Raw genomic sequence first — 10593 nt, forward strand, 5'->3', positions numbered from 1 at the left:
CCTTGTAAAGGCAGGTGCAAAGAACAGTTTTGTGAGATAAGGTGCTTGAATATGGAAAGTAAAGTTGGTTCCCGGGAAATAACATTGGGCTAAGTTGCTGTCAATAATGTCATTTTATTAAATTTGATTGGTAATTATCTGAATCTGTTCTGTAACCATGGCTGTACTTCTTTTCAAAAAAATATATAAAAGTGTCTGTCTTAAGCTGTGTGCGCAGCTTTCTCCTAGAACATAGTAGTGTTTAACCTTCGTGTTGTTGGACAATCTGTGCCCGGCCGTGACAATAGTGTGAAATCTTGCAGAACCAATCTGAATTGCTCGTGTTTTTTGACTGATCGCGGAACCGAGAGACCCCTCCCGTGGGTCGAGATCTTCACATTGATGATATTTTCTTCCTCTGGACCCATGGCAAGGAGTCACTGAAACAAGTACACAGTGATATCAACGAGTCTCATCCCACCATCTAACTCTCCATTATCTGTCTCATTCTTGGACACATGCATCTCCATCAAGGATGGGCACCTCAGCACCTCATTCTACTGCAAATCCACTGATAACCTCACGATGCTGCACTTCTCCAGTTTCCACCCGAAACATATTAAAACAGCCACCCCCTATGGACAAGCGCTACGCATACACAGGATCTGTTCAGATAAGGAGGAATGTGATGGGCACATGGAAGTACTCAAGGATGGCCTCATAATAATGGGGTAAGATACTCAACTCATCAACCACCAGTTCCGACGTGCCACAGCGAAAAACTGTAATGACCTCCTCAGGAGACAGACACAAGCTTCAACTGACAGGGTACCCTTCATTGTCTAGTACTTCCCAGGAGCCAACAAACTACGCCATGTTCTACGCAGCCTGCAACACATTATCAATGAGGATGAGCACCTCGCCAAGACCTTCCCCACACCTCCACCTCTCACGTTTAATCAACCACCAAACCTCAAACAGATCATTGTTCGCAGCAAACTGCCTGGCTTTCAGGACAACACCATACAACCTTGTCACGGTAGATGCTGCAAGACGTGTCAGAGTGCCGACACAGATACCATAATTATGTGTGAAGACACCTCCCACCATGTATGTGGCAGTACTCATGCAAGTCAGCCAACATTATCTATCTCATACGCTGCAGACAAGAATGCCCTGAGGCATAGGACATTGGCGAGACCAAGCTGAGGCTATGATAACAGATGAATGGACACCACACAACAATCAGACAGGAGTATTTCCTCCCATTGGAGAACACTTCAGTGGTCTGGGACATTCGACCTTGGACCTTCGGGTGACAAAGGCGGATTTTGGGACTGGCAATAACGAAAAGTGGCTGAGCAGAGGCTGATTGTCAAGTTCGGTACCCATGGGGATGGCCTCAACCGGGACCTTGGGTTCATGTCACACTACAGGTGACCCCATGCACTATATACACACATACCTACAGATCCATACACTTACGCAGACTCTCTCTCATACGTCACACATACTCTCACACTCACAATGCACCCTCTCACAGACTTATACCCCATTACACTCACACACACATAAACGCACTCTCTCACGGACACTCATAACCCCACTCCCCCCACGCACCTACATGCACACATACACATATAAGTTTGAAGGGTGAATTTGTACTTGCAGAATTACATTTTATTTTGCTCAAAAACTACATGAATCCAGCTTTTTAGATTAGAATCAGTTTGAACATTGTGGCACAGAGAGTCTCACACGGGGCAGCTCACACCTTAACTGCATTATCTGGGCCGACATGACACCAATTGTTAAAGTTCACTTGAGAATGTAACTTTTAAAAAAGTTCTGCAATTTACATATGAAATAACTGAAACCAACATGTTCATTCTAAAAGATGAGAGACTTAACAAACAATCCAGATCTTTTTCAATGTATAATTTCAGTTACATCACACTGTAAACTTTTGCTATAAATTCTGCATCTTCTGATCTTATACTCCACAACCTTTGAGGAGAAAGTGAGGTCTGCAGATGCTGGAGATCAAAGTTGAAACTTTATTGCTGGAACAGCACAGCAGGTCAGGCAGCATCCAGGGAACAGGAGATTCGACGTTTCGGGCACAGGCCCTTCTTCCCTGGTAGGGTCCAAATTGTGTTGGTCGGAAGGTGATCTGGAGTCCATGGGGGATCAGTCGGTTCCGTAGGCAGGTGCTGAGAAAGGAGATATGGCTGTGGTAACGAGTCTGCTTCAGAATGTGGCTGAAGAGCTTCTGTGCAGAGGAGATGACCTGGGGTGTGCAGTGAGAGAGGGACTCACTGAAATCTTTGTAGAGAGAGGCAGAGAGCTTCTTCAAGGAAGGCATCCTTGTAAGAGGATTCGCAGTAGGTTGAAATCTTCGAGGAGAAAGTGAGGTCTGCAGATGCTGGAGATCAAAGTTGAAACTTTATTGCTGGAACAGCACAGCAGGTCAGGCAGCATCCAGGGAACAGGAGATTCGACGTTTCGGGCACAGGCCCTTCTTCGGGCACAGGGAAGAAGGGCCTGTGCCCGAAACGTCGAATCTCCTGTTCCCTGGATGCTGCCTGACCTGCTGTGCTGTTCCAGCAATAAAGTTTCAACTATACTCCACAACCACCTGATGAAGGATCAGTGCTCCGAAAGCTAGTGCTTCCAAATAAACCTGTTGGATTATAACCTGGTGTTGTGTGATTTTTAACTTTGTGCCTGCCTCATGGTGGAAGCATGTGGAGGCAGTGAGAGGTACGTAGTTGGTGGTATTGGTAATATGAGAGGGTGAGCTGTATGCATTGTAAGGAAGTTTGAAGTTCATTATGATTATCAGGGATTGTTATTAATGACTGATGGAGATACCCGTAATTGAGCGGATTGAGAGATTAATTGTGCATCCATGCACTTTGACCACTTAAATAAGGACACAGAACATTATATGGCACTGTGGCCAGCTTCATGCTACTATGCTCTGGGCATTGATAATTATTGCCACTTACTCCCATCCTTTCTAGGATTAAGCTTTCTGCTCCCTTCTGGAAAAATGTGCCTGAATGTAACCAAAATTTGGCCAAGTGACAATTTTGGAGAATTTCATGGAGGGTTTCTCCCTGTGAGCACCAGCAAGTAATTGATGCAGTGCTATGCTGTTCACCTCATTATTTATGCACATGCCTCTATTGCGCCACTCATGTTGCCTTGCAGCAGTGGTACTCGGCACTGCTAGGACTTCCTGGGATTTCTGCTGCCGGTTCCATATTTAGTGCCTTCCTCTGCATCAAGTCAATTGCTGCCAGCCACAACTAGACCGTCATAGTACATGTAGTGGGAGGCAAATGAAGAAGAAAAACTTCTGAGAATACATAGATAGAATGGGTAACATGTCATTGGAAGTATAATTCCATTTATAAATATATTGCCATTTTTCATCATTATCTGTCTGATCAATGGTTGTTATAACAGCAGCTACACAGGCAGTTCACCCTGAACACTGTACAATGTTAAAGGCCTGACTAAGGAGATGCCATTCTTTCCCTAACATCCAGAAATGACAGTAATTTATTGTCATTATTCTGGCCTGACTATGGCTATGAAGTCTCTGGACCTATCAAGGACTTTGACATACTGTGTCAGTGTCTCCTGACTTATGACAATCCCCCTTGACCTGACTGAAGACTACTTCCCTTAGTTTTTGAGACATAGCCATTTGGTTGAAGTATATGCAGTATTTGTCATGTAAGCTGCTGGCAGATGCTGCAGGCATCACATTGACACAGTACAATGCCATCCAGCAACATGTCCATTCCCTTGACTGATCCTTGCTGGCAAACATGCTGGGAAAATCCAAGTAGGTGCAAAGTGAGTGAGCAGAAAGAGAGCAAGCTGAGAAGCCCTGACACACACCCCACTCCAATCCATGAGACTGGAGTCGAGTCCATATGGACAAAGTGGCTTGGCAGACGCATTAAAATAGAATGTGTCAGAGCTACCAAAGTGCAGTATTGAAATGGAAAATTGTACACTAAGTAATTCAGAGATGTGCCATGATGAAATTGTCACTATCTAGCTTTTCTTTGCTGCATGGAAGAATAGTGAAGTGCTGAAATATGAGGCAAGAATAGGTAATAATGAGATATTAGTGCACGCAAATTGTCCTCGCTTTTCACTGGTGAGATTCTCATTTCACTGTTCAAAGTTTGGGTTGAAAATTTGACTTTTTCTTTTCAATGTCAAGAATCTAATTTCTCTCGCCACATTTTCACAACTCACTTCCCACTGTTCAAGTTGTTCAGGGGTTAGGAAAATTTAGCCTTCTATTTCTTGGTTTGGATCCAGGGCATCATAAAAGCTCCTCTTTCCCTTGCTGCAGCTTCTCCCGAAATGGTAACAAAACAGCTGTTTATTGCTGCAACTTGCTTTTTATAGTGACTGTAGCTTTAAAAACAGCTGCCCAGAATGTATATTTTCTTACTAATTGTACTCAGCCCAATGGAGTGCACTGAGAACATCTACACAGTAATAGAGGCCAGGGTTGCTTGTAGCCAAGTTACAATCATGGAGATGAATTTTGGGACTTACCAACTTGTTCTGCAAATTGTGTTGAAACGTTTATAAAATACCTTTAAAATATTATCTGTTACAACATTCAACTACAGTCTCATTGAACACGCAGATCAAAAAGATGCTCTGGGGGATCCAAGATGGCGGCGACCCAGCAAGTCTGAGTCTATAGTGCTCCTCCCAAGACTTGGGTAAAGTGGGTCACCCACCCCGACCACACTCACCAAATCATTCAAAATAGCTGTTTAATTAGTTGCTTAGTATTAAATTTGAACAATCTAATCTTTAGTAAAAATGACCAAAGGGAAGGGAGCCCGCAGCTCTCAGCAAACAGGAACCCCTCCCCCACCCTCTCCAGCTGCAGCAGAGGCGTCCGCAGTGGCGAGCCTTGTAGAAATGATCTCCAAACTGGATGCGAAGATCGACGCTTTCATCGAAGAATCCCGAAGTTGATGGGACTCACTCTCGGCCGCGCTGCAAAAGCACGACCGAGACATTAAAGAAATCGAGCTCTGAGTCGGAGGGGCGGAGCTGAAGGCCGTGACCTCCGAAACTACAGCGCAATCGGCCGTGGATCAGGTCCGGACTCTCGAACAGCGAGTCCGGACCTTAGAGAATCACATTGATGACCTCGATAACCCGCCCGGTCCTGTTCCGGCTGCAGGCTATAAGGAGAGGCAGATACTCCTAGAAGCCTCTAGAAATCTTGGAAAAGATTCCCAAGTTATGATCTATAAAGGATTCAAGATCATGTTATTCCAGGACTTTTCCCCAGCTCTGGTCTGAAAGAGGAAGGCATTCGATGAGGCGAAGAAGCGTTTAAGGGACTTAAATATTCAGTACTCCTTATGCTACCCAGCGACGCTATGCTTTAACCATGAGGGATCCATGTATAACTTCGGATCGCCAGAAAAGGCTAAAGAATTTTTGGACTCTCTTAGATGAATTGTAAAAGATAATGGATGTTGGTTTGCCTTTCCCCCACTCCGGTTTATATCCCCCCACTTTTTCTTTTTTCTTACCTTACCGTTTAATATTATCTTGGGGGGTGGGGAGAGGGATTTATTTATTTGTTCTCTATTTAACGATTTTCTCCCCCCACTTGGGGCTGTTTTTTAAAAATTATATATATAAAAGCCGGGGGCTTTAATTAACGTTGGTGGGGGGAGGTGGTTACCTTATTCTATTTTACCTCTGTCTCTAGGAGTAGGGTTGTTTTCCCTTGTTATTTTGTATTATTCTATTTAATTATTATTTGTTGAGGTTGTAATTTAAATGTTATAATTATATATGTCTATACATGGCATTAACACTACCAAATATATCCAGGTGTTGGTGTGGGGGTGGGGGGGGGTGTGGGGGTAGGGTGCTCACTGTTAACTCTAGCTTTGTATTATATCTGAATTCTCCTCATTCTATTGAGGAGCGCCTGGGTCAAGGGTGGGGCATTGGTTAGGAGAGGATATGATGGACCTTTGGAAAGGAAGTGACACCCCCTGGGAACAAGGGGGAAAATCTCCATTTAAATATGTTTTATATTTTTTTTATTATTTAGAAATAGTTTTTAATTATATTGTTGTGAGTGCATTAGAGAGCCTTTATTTTTGTGAATTTTATATGCTCTATGCTCGGGATGTTCTGGATAGGATTTCCCGTCCTGAGGGGTCTCAGATTTGCCCAGACGATTATGGTTGATCAGTCGGTTAAGTGGTGCACCTGGAATGTCAAGGGGAGTAATTCGCCAGTCAAAAGGAAGAAAATATTATCAAATCTTAAGAAGGAAAGAGTTGGTATAGCTCTCCTACAGGAGACACACCTGTTGGATAAAGAACACTTGAAATTACGACAGGGTGGATTTGATCAGGCCTTTTTTTCTTCTTTTAGCTCAAAATGTAGGGGCGTTGTTATTCTTGTTCGGAAGAATTTCCCTTTGAAAATCCTAAATCAGATAAAAGACGAATCTGGACGATATATTTTGATTAAAGCCCTTATAAATGGAGAGGAATATGGGATTTTAAATTTGTACTGCCCTCCGGCGCACCCCTTTAAATTTATAACGGAAGCCTTTTCAAAATTGATGGCTTTTGGTGCCCGTCATACAATTATAGGGGGAGACTTTAATTGTATTATGGATCCAGAAATAGATAGGATTCCCAAGAGTACTGCAGGAGTATCTCCCAGATCCAGACAATTGGTGGATCTGAATAAAGAATCAGGATTAGTAGATGTATGGAGATGTCTTCATCCACAGGGCAGAGATTTTTCTTTTTACTCGAATCCACATAAATGTCATACCAGAATTGATATGTTTTTTGCCCCCTCGATTTTTAAAATTCCATTTCATCCTGTAAAATAGGTAGTATAGCAATTTCCGACCACGCTGCTGTATATATGGAAACCAAGGCGAGGAACAACGGAACATCCCCTCGGCATTGGCGTATGGACCCCTTCCTAATGAAAGATAGTAAATTTGTAAAGTACTTCTCTCAAGAATTTAAAACTTTTTTAGAAATTAATTTAGGTACGGCTAGCAACCCATCAATGATGTGGGAGACCATCAAAGCTTACACGCGAGGTTTGATCATCACCTACTCAGTGACCCAGAAAAAATTAAAGGGAGAACAACAGCGTCTGCTTGAAGCTCGCTTAAAAGCAGCTGAAACAGCATACGCTGATAGACCTTCTATGATTAAATTGCAAAGGATTACAGCCCTTAGGACAGCTCTAAACACTACGCTTACCCAAACGGCTAAGAGGGAAATATTATTTGCAAAACAAAGGTTATATGAATTTGGCGACAAACCGGGTAGATACTTAGCATTTCTTGCAAAGAAAAAAAAGGCCCCTCAAACTATTACGTCTATCAAGGAAAGTACGGGTATTTTGACTCATGATCATAACAAGATTAATGCAATCTTTAGAAAATTTTATTCTGATTTATATAAATCGCAGGATTGTGAAGACAGGACTAGGAGGATGCCATCATTTTTAAAAAAATTGACCTTTTCGGACCTAACTCCGGAACAGGTATCGGTCTTAAATGCTCCCCTAACAGTCCCAGAAATACTTGACGCAATCAGGCAACTTCAGAGCAGTAAGGCACCGGGCCCAGATGGTTTTCAAGCTGAATTCTATAAAGAATTTACAGAAATATTGGCTGGTCCACTTATGGACATGTATAACTATGCATATAGTCAGGGTTGTCTCCCACCTTCGCTGAAAGAGGCAAATATCTCTCTTATCCTTAAAAAAGGAAAGGATCCAGAAATTTGTACGTCATACAGACCAATATCCTTGCTAAATGTAGATTTTAAAATCTTTTCTAAAACGTTAGCATTGAGACTAGAAAGGGTACTGCCACATATTATAAAGGAGGATCAGACGGGGTTTATTAAGGGCCGTAGATCATCCAATAATATTAGAAGGGTTTTGAATATGATTCAAGCCTGCCATCAGGGAAATATACCAGGAGTAGTAGTTTCATTAGACGCGGAAAAGGCATTTGATAGGGTTGAATGGTCATATTTGTTTTACACATTGGAAAGGTTTGGCGTTGGAAAGGTGTTTACCAAATGGGTCTCAACATTGTATAGTGATCCCAAAGCAGTTGTGGTTACCAACGGATTAGGTTCGGATAGCTTCAGTGTGGGTAGGGGCTGCCGTCAGGGATGTCCTCTCTCGCCATTGTTATTTACGCTAATAATTGAACCACTAGCAGAAGCTATATGGGCTGACCCTAATATAACGGCCCCAAGGATTGGTACAGGTAAACATAAAATTACCCTTTATGCAGATGATGTTCTTCTATTCCTCAGTAATCCTCTGATGTCCGTACCTCGCTTAATCCAAGTTATTAATACATTTAGCGCATTCTCAGGCTATAAAATTAATTTTTCAAAATCGGATCCCTTTTTCCCTTTCATTGGAGGGTTTCTTATATTTAGGCATTTTTATTACCCCAGTATTTGGTCAGTTGTACAAGGCTAATGTGCATTTACTGGAAAGGATAAGGCAGGACCTCCAGCGATGGGGAGACCTTCCAATTTCCTGGCTGGGTAGAATAGCACTAATTAAAATGAATGTCCTGTCCCGTCTCCTATACCCTATGAGAATGCTTCCGGTGATGCTGCCGAGGCTGGCACTACGTAAATTATATGGCTGGTTGGGTTCCTTTATCTGGAATCATAGACAGCCCCTCATTAAGCTGAAGAAGCTACAGCTTCCACAGGCAAGGGGAGGAGTGGACTTCCCAGATTTTAGGAAATATCAGTTAAGTTCCCTATTAAGTTACATAGCTGATTGGGTCTTGTCTGATCCACAATCAATCTGGCTGGACATCGAGGCTTCTCAAGTAAAATACCCACTTATTAACCTTTTATTTTCAGACAAGAGGAAAATCATTACGGATCACTGTAAAAACCCTATAATACAAAACACAATTAAAGCTTGGAATATAATGCGACAAAATGAGGGCAACTCACATAAAACATCCCCCTATGCGCCGATAGTGGGAGCATGGGGATTCCAACCGGGGTTTACAGATGCCACTTTTAAACTCTGGAGATCCAGGGGTATCTCATCTCTTGGGGACCTATTTAAAGATGGGGTGTTGATGTCTTTTGAACAGCTGCGTCGGAAATTCGGATTACCTAATGGAGACCTCTTTCGATACTTCCAAATTCGAGACTATATACAGAAGAAGACTATGTTATTAGATAGTCTTTATAGATCAGATAGAGAATGTAGAGTGCTACGACCAATTGGGGGTATCTTCCGTCAGTACTATTTATCATTTACTACATCATGAAGTATTGGGAGATATGGACAATCTGCTTAAAACATGGGATCAGGATTTGGGACTAGAAATCTCTGTAGAAACATGGAATGATATTTGGGAAAATGCTAGAAGATTTACCATCTGTAACAGAACTCAGGCTATCCAGCTGAAGATACTTCATAGGGCCCATATAGCACCGGATCGATTGGCAAAATTTAAGGCAGGAGCATCTCCAATGTGTCCCAAATGTAAAATAGAGGTGGGCACTCTTGTACATTGTCTATGGAACTGTCATAAGATCCGTAGATATTGGACTAAAGTAGCAAGTACCCTGACAGAAATTCTAGGAACGGAAATTAAAGTGGACCCTGTATCTCTCCTTTTGGGCTTTTCGAACTTTCCCTCCCTGGACATGCACGGGAAGAGAGTATTTTCTATTCTCTCTTTCAGTGCAAAGAAAAATATTTTGGCAAAATATTTTGGGTGGCTGAAGGCCCCCCCTGGACTTTCAAATTGGCACAGATTAATTATGGAATGTATTCCCCTTGACTTCCTTACAAATGTGGTGCACCGAAAGACCGAATTATTTTATAAAATATGGCAGCCCTTCTTGAATTACATAAATACAGATATTTCGGCTATCCTAACAAGGGCTTTTATTTAATTGAGATTACGAACCTGGTTGGTCTGGGGCCCCTTAGGAGAGGAATCCCGCACGAATACGGGTTTTGTTACATTTGATGTTAACACATTCCGAGCATGTATCTCACTATCCAATTTCTATGTTATTTGTTGTTTTCTTTTGTTTTTTTTTTCGCTCTCTTATTTGAATAATGTAAGAGATTTAAATATACACTCTGGTTAGTTGTAGGTTAGATTAGTAGTTAGTTGAGTTTTGTTTTTTTTTCTTTCTCGGTATATTTTCTTTTGTTAAATTTTGGCTATTTTATATTTATGATTTAATTATATATCAATGTTTGTACTTGAGAGTTTTGTTTATTTTTGTAAACTTGTAAAAATGTTAAATTTCTAATAAAAATATCTATAATAAAAAAGATGCTCTACTGGTTTCGACAAATCTCAGAGTATTCTCAGTTTATGGAACATTTGTGGTTATAAATGGGATATATTGAGAAATAATTAGGAAAAAGAACCTTTCTGAATAATGAAGGGTTTATACGTTTGAGAAACTAAGCTGGGGTTGGTTAACTCAATTGGCTGGATGGCTGGTTTGCGAAGCAAAATAAAGCCTACTGCATATGTTC

Source organism: Chiloscyllium plagiosum, unplaced genomic scaffold (assembly GCF_037043375.1).
Source record: "Chiloscyllium plagiosum isolate Xiang-an unplaced genomic scaffold, Cpla_swu_hap1 HiC_scaffold_20, whole genome shotgun sequence".
In the NCBI taxonomy this organism is placed as follows: Eukaryota; Metazoa; Chordata; class Chondrichthyes; order Orectolobiformes; family Hemiscylliidae; genus Chiloscyllium; species Chiloscyllium plagiosum.